This window comes from Pinus tabuliformis, chromosome 5_2 (genome assembly GCF_031772625.1).
Source record: "Pinus tabuliformis cultivar Carrire ecotype Pingquan chromosome 5_2, CPIR1, whole genome shotgun sequence".
NCBI lineage: Eukaryota > Viridiplantae > Streptophyta > Pinopsida > Pinales > Pinaceae > Pinus > Pinus tabuliformis.
Genome location: NC_142306.1, coordinates 1117813067 through 1117823192, shown reverse-complemented (window position 1 = coordinate 1117823192; position 10126 = coordinate 1117813067). Strand labels below are relative to the sequence as shown.

At 41.4% G+C, this 10126-nt stretch overlaps 1 pseudogene; it reads right to left on the bottom strand.

Annotated features, from left to right (window-relative positions):
* Positions 1-5326: 5326 nt before the first annotated feature.
* Positions 5327-6877, bottom strand: LOC149163138 (bifunctional 3-dehydroquinate dehydratase/shikimate dehydrogenase, chloroplastic pseudogene; annotated as a pseudogene).
* Between the last annotated feature and the right edge of the window lie 3249 nt (positions 6878-10126).

The window sequence follows — 10126 nt, the reverse complement described above, 5'->3', positions numbered from 1 at the left end:
TTTGTTGCCCGTGGCTTTTCACAGGTCGAGAGGATCATGTTGCTGCAGTATATTTTGACAGAGGAGCAAGATGCTGACATTTTGACAAAGGCATTGTCAAAGTGTAAATTCGAGTTCCATAGAGACAAGATTGGGGTGGCAGATAATCCCTTTCTTGTTGAGAGGGAGTGTTGAAATATGGCAACAAGAATATTCCAATTTAATTTGTCCTTGAATTAAATTGTGAATTAAAATCGAATTTAGTCTTAACAGCTACTTGGAAATAATTAATTAATTTATTTTAAATTAATTAGTTGGAGAAATTCAGGTTCAAAGTCTTTTTGAAGTCATGAAAGAGTTATCCCTTAGAATTAAGGAGATAAAATTGAGTTATATTTGAGTTGTAATTAGTTAACTCAGTTTACTGAGTTAAGTCTAGTTAAATTAGTTCCAAACTGTTTGCGGAACTAATAGTGAGTTAATAGTCAGTTGATGCATTAATGCACTCAACTAGTGCTACTCCAGTTAACTGAATATTCCCTCATCAGAAACTCATGCATGTCTATTATGAGAAAGACCCAGTTGAGATTAAATTTCAAGGATAGTGTACTATCAGTTGCATGTGTTTTCTCATGGAGAAAACTCATGCATGCAGTCAAGGATTCATCTTGAGGATTGCATAGTTTTGAAGGCTTGGTTTTCCACTTGGTAAAGGAAAATCATCCACAAGGAATAGCGCAAGGAAATAGGAGCTTGGAGGGCAGAGAGGAAGGCTGGAGAGAAGCCAAGATTGCCTGGGAGCATCTGTGAGGATTGCACTGAGAGCTGGCTAGCTGTGAGAGCTAAGGCTTTGTATAATTCCTATGTATTTCCACCATGTATGATAATACAATAGTGTGGGGTTTTTAGCTAAGGCTTTCCCCAAATTATTTTCATGTGTACTGTGCCATTGATTCTTCTTCTTCTGGTTATATGGTTCAACTCGATCTTTAAGCTTCCACAAATTGATAGTAGAAGTAGGTTATAGTATTCTGCTTTGATTTATATTGCATTATCGGGTTAACCTACACAGATTTTCTACAGAGAACACGCGAGGGGAGACCGATTGATCGAAATGGGATTTGACCCATTTCTTTTGTGCTTCTATGACCAAGGCGGAGAGAAGGCGAGTCTCATCCAGTCGTTCCAAATATAAGAGGCATTCCTCTTGAGGTGATGTTTCTTTGAGGATTTCCACAACTAACTTGAGTGAAGGAATCTCGCATTCGATCGGCAATGTTGCTCCCAAACCATAGACCAGCTGGAATGGTGTGAAACTAGTTGCGTCTTTGGTTGAGGTTTGTTAGGCCCAAAGAGCTAAAAAGAGCATCATATGCCAATTTGACTTGTCCATCCCAATAGTACGCTGAAGCATTATGACCAATACTTTGTTCACGGCTTCAACTTGGTCGTTGGCCTGAGGGTAATATGGGGTCGAGCCATCATGGTGCAAGCCCAATGCAGATATCAGCTCAGCCATCATGTAGTCTCTGAAATGGGAGCCATGATCTATGAAAATGGCTTGAGGTACGCCGAACCTGGAAATAACATGGTTAAAAAGGAATTGAGCTGTCGTCTTACCATCTGCAGAGTATGTAGGCATCACTTCAACCCATTTGGTGAAATAATCCATAGCGACGATAATATAGCCATGCCCCCCGGCTGAATGAGGGTTACATGTCATATAATCGATGCCCCATTTGGCAAAAGGGCCAATGGTAATGACGGGGTGTAGGTGAGCGGGTGGGGCGTGCATCTTGCATTGGTAAATTTGGCATTCATGGCACTTGCGAACAACAAGAATGCAATCCTTGAAGATAGATGACCAGAAATAACCAGCGTGAAGGATTTTTTGAGCAGTAGCATAACTAGACATATGACCACCACATGCCCTGGAGTGGCAATCATTGAGAACTCTTTTAGCTTCCTCGATTGTAAGGCATCGGTGAAGAACTGAATCGACACCAACACGGTATAAATTATTACCAATAAGACCGTAGGGTTGGGTGTGATGTTGAATCCTTCGACGATCATCTTTAGTTAATGTGGACTGGAACGTGGATGTCTGGAGATACACGATGATATCACCGTACCAGGGATCAAGGGTGCTAATAAGGAAAGACTTTCATCTAGAAGTTGTTCATCTGCACCAGCAGGAAGAGATTTAGAGGGAAGGGAACAAATCAATTCAGCGAAAACGAGTGACTTCTTAGATTTGGTAGTAGTAAATACCAAATCGAATTCTTACAGGATCACGATCCATTTAGAATATTTGCCCCCCAACCACTGACGAGTCAGGATATAGGTCATGGGGTTGCATTTAGAAATCACCATAGTTGTACATAGAAGGATATAGTGCCAAAAGCGTTGAATAGCCTGGATGGCAGTCAAAGCCAACTTCTCGACATGTGCATAATGCGTTTCAGTGTCGAGGAGATTCCAACTAAGGTAATAGATCACATGTTTGTTGCCTTCATCATCGTTTTGAACCAAGGCCATAGCAATGGTGCTAGGGGCCGCGGCTAGGTAAAGGGAGTAATCTCAATAATAATCTGGTTGGTTCATACATTGGTGGCACCTGACACCATAGAAACATTCAAGTTTTTTCCCCAGGTGGTGGCACAGCCTGACCACTGACTAGAGGGATGGAGGAACTGATAGAGAAATTCTTCGAAATTGCCGGCAGTGCTTGACAAGTAACTGGGATTGATGATACAAGGGTATTCGGAATGGTGGGTTGCACCGAGACTGAGGTAATGGCCTGTTGGGAGGTTGTGTTCACAATGAACAGACCTGACGTAGGCATGGCGCTTGACGCCCAAATAGGGTTATGGTAAACTAATGAGGCAGTAGGTGTACCTGAAACCAACTGTGCCAAAGACACATAGTTGGGTGGAAAAATGGCGGGAATATCCACTGAATAGGGAAAACCCTCAGGAGGAAAAGGCAACTCTTCCCCCTCAACAGTGTGTGGAGTAGAAACTTTGAACTCTTTCGGAGAGGTGACTGGAGCATTGCCTTCGGGTTCCATGTCTGAAAACAAATGATGACAAATAGCCGAAGAAGTATGAGGGGATAGTTCCAAAGGATCACCCAGCTGGTCGTACGGACTGTAAGGACGCTACAGTGACATCACAATAGTGTCAAACAGAGGATTTGGAGGATAGAAAACCAGTCCAAGCTGACCATCAGTGGTCGGTGAGTCCTTAGGAGTTTGAACGGGATTGTCCAGAGATTCCAAGCCAAGATTAGTAGATGACCCAGTACTGAAAGTAGGCGGAGGACGAGATGACAAAGGTTGAATACTCAGAACAATTATGAGTTCAACACCTTGGTCCTCGAGTGACTCTGGTAACTCAAGAAATGGCTCCTCAAACAATCTTTCAGATGGAGGAGAGGAAGAGGAACTAGGTGAACCAGATGGTTCAGCCATGATGACCTTGTCTTAGTCGACATAAAAGTTAACTTCAAGGCTTTAAAATGTTCTTTAAGGGAAACTCACAATTTGGTCTCAAAAGACTAACAGGGTGTTTTCGGATTGTGGGCAATCAATTATTAAGATGCATAAAAGACTGGTGCTCTTTCATTTTTTAAGAGTCGAGAAAGAAACAAAGATGACTCTATTGCTTTTGATTGGAAATGAGCTCGAAAGGACAAGTGCTCGAATGATCTTTTAAGTTTAATGAGTCAAAAATATCAAATGACTACTCTGGATGATCTAGGTAAACATGATTACCAAGCAACCGTGAACTGTAGAACACCTCCCGGCGAATCGAGAAGTACGAGCAGGCAATCTCCCCGAATGCTATGTTCGGTGTATCACATTCATAAGGCGGTCGGCTCGGCTTCCTAAGGATAAAGGATTGCAGCCTAGAGGGGTCTCTCTTTATATACTCGATGGTATGGGGAGAAAAAAATCCATACTAGCACTGTCTAATGCCGAAGCTAACGACAGCTGCTAGGTTTAAAGACGCCGAAATACGTCTCTAGCCTAGACCTTGTAGATATGATTGTTAATGTCAAATGCACCTTAGGTTAATTGAATTCATTTTAAAGTTTATGTTGAGTTATGTTTCAGTTTTCAGGTCTTAGCGATGCGACTCGAAAAACCTTAAATGCAACTAAATGAGACAAGACCCTTTCGATTTAATGAAATGGCTACACTAGAGAGGGTAGAAACTACTCAATCAAATGTAAACAATCAAGCAACTTGTTAGCGCTTGAGATTTCACCCTAGGCTGAGGAAGGTAAACCTTCAAGGCTACATCAAACCATTTCACCTCGTAGCTAGCCCTACGAGGTATGAGAAGGCTCTCTCGGGTCAGATTCGATAGATCTTTCAATATGATTAGGCTGACCAATTAAGAATAAGGATTTTAGGCTAGTAAATTGATAAGGGGGGTTGAATTTAATGATTTTTGGGGTTTTTTAATGGAATGACGGGGCTTTTCTGGGCTACATGGGCAAAATCACAGCTTCAAACAGAAGAATATAATGACTACACAGGTTATCAACTGAGGCAAGGTAGGCATGCAATTTAACACCAAATCTGGTTTCAAATGGGATGGCAAGACTGGTGAGGAGCTAAGGAGGGCAGACAATAACTCTGAATCCTCCTTAAACAGTAGAAAACATTGAATGCGAACAAACTTATAGGAGGAGCATATAATACTATGAATTCCTACCTAATCACTTCATTTGTTCAGCTTGAAATGGTCATGAAATGAAATGGAACATAACTGATTACATATGAAACAAGGGAAAACTTATGCTAAATCAACATACCACATGAATCTCAGCAAACAGAGCTGTGAAATTCCATTAAATTCTCTGTCATAAAACTGTACAATAAAAAGCTCTCTGCTTCTCCAGCAGCTCCCAGCGCTCAGAAAAACTCTCCACTCTTCCCCTCTACCTTACAAATGATTTTGTTTTTTATACATTAAAAGAAATCTGTAAAGGAAAAAATGAATCGGTCTCCCCAATTCAGCGCGCTGTTTGAACTGCCATTTCAAATAATAGAAAAAATCCTCTGATGGCTTGACATATGGAGCGCTGGCCCTTTTGAATCGGGACTGAGGATAGAAGTAGGCGCATTGACCCGTCTTCTGCTGTGACAGATGTCTTTACAGTTGAGCTTGGGGGCAAAAACAATTCACGTATTAAAAATACGATCTAAAAATAAATGGGAAAATTCTGTTTTGAGTTAAGTATTTATTTAGCCAAATCATGATGTTGAATGCCTCTTCAGCGTCTTCTTCCTCAAGAGAATCCGGATGATGAGCGCTACCATATCACTGCAATGCTATTAATGGTCTCGGTCTAGATTTTCTGCCTTAAACATTGCAACCACTGCCACGTTCATGTATCTGTAATTCATATGCAAACGGTTGATCTTCCCTTTGGCGATTTTGAATTTCGATATGCATAATAATAACACCAATTTCTTCAATGGCTTCACAAATTGCTGCGTATTAGAATCACCATCCTCAATTGCAGAAATGGCACCTGTATAGTCTCTGTTATACCCAATAAGTTTTCCATCACTTGGCCTCCTCACTATTGTATTTACTGCTCCAATAGACTGAGCAATTGGTTCCACTTCGTCGCAACATTGAACAGCAGCCTCCTTGTGAGGTATTGTAACACTGAAACCAGAAAAATCAGGGGAGGAATAAACCCTTAGAAACTCTGCAAGATCCTCAACAAGAAAAGGTACATAGACTGCATCAAGTCCTATCTCTCTGAATGCCCGATTGTGCAGAATTGGTCCTTTGCTGTGACCTACTGGATTTCCTATGATTCCAAAAACCTTGGTATCTTTATCCAAGTTCTTTATCCTGTATATGTTTATTAGATCCGTCAATGCTGGTTGACCCGAAGCTGATCCCTTCCCTGGTCCCAAGGAGCCAACCGTAAGATATCCACCAAACTTTGGGCAAAGAATCGAGCTAATTAGCCCTCTGGAAGAGATCACAGATGCAATGATGGGAACTTGAGAGTGCGGAAACACTTGAAAAACCCGAGCAACGTCAGTAATATTAGTGGCAGTTGTCGTAAATTTTACAATGTCAGCTCCTGTAGATTGCAATCTTTCAACAAGGTGACGAAGTTCCTCAACTGATGGAGAACTTTCAAAATTATGATTCGAAACAATGATCTTGCACATTCTTGATTTCTTGTCACGCATGCTTTTTATGAAATCGATTGCCACCTGGAGCTCCACATCAACATAGTCGGCATCCAATTCTGCAAGCATCGGTCCATGGATGCCTCCCACCAAATTATGCATATCCGACAGAGTGGTTGCCTTTGCTGTATCAGAAAACAATAACCCAGAAAGAACAATGCTGACTCCCAGAAAAGGAATCAATCTTTGGAATGGATCACTTTTGAGCTCTTTATTCTTCACTGTTCCCTTTCTAGTTTCCTTAAAACAAATGTACGCAAAAAGCTCCTGTCTCCCATGGAAAGCCTGTAATTTGCATAATCTTCATGTTGTGCCAGAAGTCGCATTGGAGATTGCCTGTGTCTGGAAATGGACCAACCCCCATACTTATAAGGCAACAGCTTTGCGTTTTTCGTATTCATCCATTTTGGTGATGCAGTACAGCAATAAGAATAGGAGTTGGAAAACGGAGCAAGAAATCCAGTCCTGCAAGGAATGGCCATTAACGGGTGCTCTGTGCTCTTCAAACTTAGCACTCCATCGGTTCAATCACATGCTAGTAGAAAATTTAGAATGTAGTGCAGCTTGTATATGAATTTGAAGAGATCAATCGTTGTTTTTCTTCGTGGTGGCCAGCCCCTCTTTTCGTTTAATCGTGACAAAATAATGCGTGTGAACAGAATATATGGCTAGAAACCGAGATGAAACCTCAGTGCCAATCCTGTGGGCGATCAGATCCATATTCAAACACATCGTTTGTTTGCATAAGCAAAATTATCACTAAAAATCCTAGCATAATCTCAGAGTTTGAACTCAAAATGTTCAGTGTTGCTGTGTTCGTATCTATCCACAGACAGGGATCCTCCACGTATTTTCTGTAAAGATTGGCACTGCTGAAGTTGCGTCTTCAATATTTCGTAACTAGCTCAAGAGACCGACATAACACTGATACCAAAGCAAACTTAATGGCCATCGGTGAAGAAACAAAGACAAAGCAGTACAGAAGATAGATGAAATCCTTGGTAGCAATAAGTGACTGGAGCCATAATTGAATAGCTTGAAGATTCCATGCCCTTGGCCTCCCATCTATTCAATATATGGAATAAGAATAGGAGAATCCAGTGCCCACTAATGTAAAACGGTAAGCCCGATCCGAGAGACCCCAAGGAGAAAAAGGAAGCATCGCCATTATAGCCATGATCACCACCTGCAGAAGGCTTGCAGAACCTGATATTTTAAAGTTGTTACACTTTGATCCTGCTGTCTTGTAACTTTTGTCTAGGAGCATGAAGAGAATAGTTTCAATTTGTTGCTTGTGAGATTGCCTTCTTATTGCTAATGATATTCTGAATTGTGCTTGTGCAAGGATAGGGGCTTTGAAGTCGCTGCTAGTTTGAAGAGCTGAAGATAAACTACATAATCTGAAAAGCAACATTAATGATTTCTTCTTCAAAACCCTGTTTTGAAGAAGAATCAATCTCTGATAGAAGACAGAGTCTAACATCGGCTCCATTTGGGATGGCAGCTGCAGCTTCCTGGAGGTGCCAAGAACCGCAGAACTTTGGGAGAGCAGACCGTGCCTCCACCATTGGGCAATGGAGTCATCATCAACAAATCAACACTTGACTTATTTTCACACTGAAACTGAACTCAAACAATCTTCAAGCAAACTAAAACAAGATGCTGCCCTTGTGGCTGCTTATTTATTTACAAAACCTACTCTAATCTGCTGTACAAATAATAGATCAAGTAATGCTAAAATGCCAAATTAACCACTCGAGTAAACCTGGAAATGAAGCCGCTTGAGAATGCTGCCACGAAGTCACAGATGCAATTACTGGCAGCCCTTCATGCACATACTGATCCTGGTCACCGAGAAGACAGCCCGATCGGTCAATCAAGCTGAAAAATGTGTCCATGTAGGCCGCAATAGGATCACGGACACCGGCCTCTGTAGGCTGCCCCAACTCTGCAATACATACTTCCAGCTGCACATTATCAATGTATACATCTATAGGCAAGTCTGTTGTTTCTTGTTGAGAATAGTTTCTGCCCTTGGCCTCCCATCTATTAAATATATGGAATAAGAATAGGAGAATCCAGTGCCCACTAATGTAAAATGGTAAGCCCGATCCGAGAGACCCCAAGGAGAAAAAGGAAGCATCGCCATTATAGCCATGATCACCACCTGCAGAAGGCTTGTAGAACCTGATATTTTAAAGTTGTTACACTTTGATCCTGCTGTCTTGTAACTTTTGTCTAGGAGCATGAAGAGAATAGTTTCGATTTGTTGCTTGTGAGACTGCCTTCTTATTGCTAATGATATTCTGAATTGTGCTTGTGCAGGGATAGGGGCTTTGAAGTCGCTGCTAGTTTGAAGAGCTGAAGATAAACTACATAATCTGAAAAGCAACATTAATGATTTCTTCTTCAAAACCCTGTTTTGAAGAAGAATCGATCTCTGATAGAAGACAGAGTCTAACATCGGCTCCATTTGGGATGGCAGCTGCAGCTTCCTGGAGGTGCCAAGAACCGCAGAACTTTGGGAGAGCAGACCGTGCCTCCACCATTGGGCAATGGAGTCATCATCAACAAATCAACACTTGACTTATTTTCACACTGAAACTGAACTCAAACAATCTTCAAGCAAACTAAAACAAGATGCTGCCCTTGTGGCTGCTTATTTATTTACAAAACCTACTCTAATCTGCTGTACAAATAATAGATCAAGTAATGCTAAAATGCCAAATTAACCACTCGAGTAAACCTGGAAATGAAGCCACGGACACCGGCCTCTGTAGGCTGCCCCAACTCTGCAATACATACTTCCAGCTGCACATTATCAATGTATACATCTATAGGCAAGTCTGTTGTTTCTTGTTGCGAAGGAGGAAGGATTTCCAAAAACTTTCTAGGGTCTTGGAAATCATAAGACTGAATCTGCTCATCTAACCATTGAATCTCCTTCTCGATTCTTTCAACAAGTAACTCACAGACGCTAGGATGATAATTCGGAGATTTCAAACATTGAAGGAAAAAACTTAAAACTTCTTCATTAATTTCAACATCCACTAAGCTTTCTCTAAATTTGTTTAGAGCTTCACACAGTGCAGGGTTTGCCACATACCCTACCATTGCATGAACATATCAACAGGCACTGGAATGTCTGGATCGAGTTGGAGTCGCCAGGTGAATGATTCAACCTTTCAAGTGTCTGATCGTTGTCCACTATCAACAATCAGATCTGAACTTGATATATGTACTGGGGTAAAGTGTCAATGAAGCGCTATGTTCACAAATCCCACGGAGATAGACTGAAGCAGTGTTTATCTACTTGCGCTGATGTAAAACAAGAGCGTTTTCGAAGGCTTCTGGCGTAACTTCAGGCTCCGTCTAAGACTTATGAAACAAACACATCAATCAACAGACAAGTTTGTTCTCCCCAGTATGGTCGCCAATATGTTAGCACTTGAGATTTCACCCTAGGCTGAGGAAGGTAAACCTTCAAGGCTACATCAAACCATTTCACCTCGTAGCTAGCCCTATGAGGTATGAGAAGGCTCTCTCGGGTCAGATTCGATAGATCTTTCAATATGATTAGGCTGACCAATTAAGAATAAGGATTTTAGGCTAGTAAATTGATAAGGGGGGTTGAATTTAATGATTTTTGGGGTTTTTTAATGGAATGACGGGGCTTTTCTGGGCTACATGGGCAAAATCACAGCTTCAAACAGAAAAATATAATGACTACACAGGTTATCAACTGAGGCAAGGTAGGCATGCAATTTAACACCAAATCTGGTTTCAAATGGGATGGCAAGACTGGTGAGGAGCTAAGGAGGGCAGACAATAACTCTGAATCCTCCTTAAACAGTAGAAAACATTGAATGCGAACAAACTTATAGGAGGAGCATATAATACTATGAATTCCTACCTAAT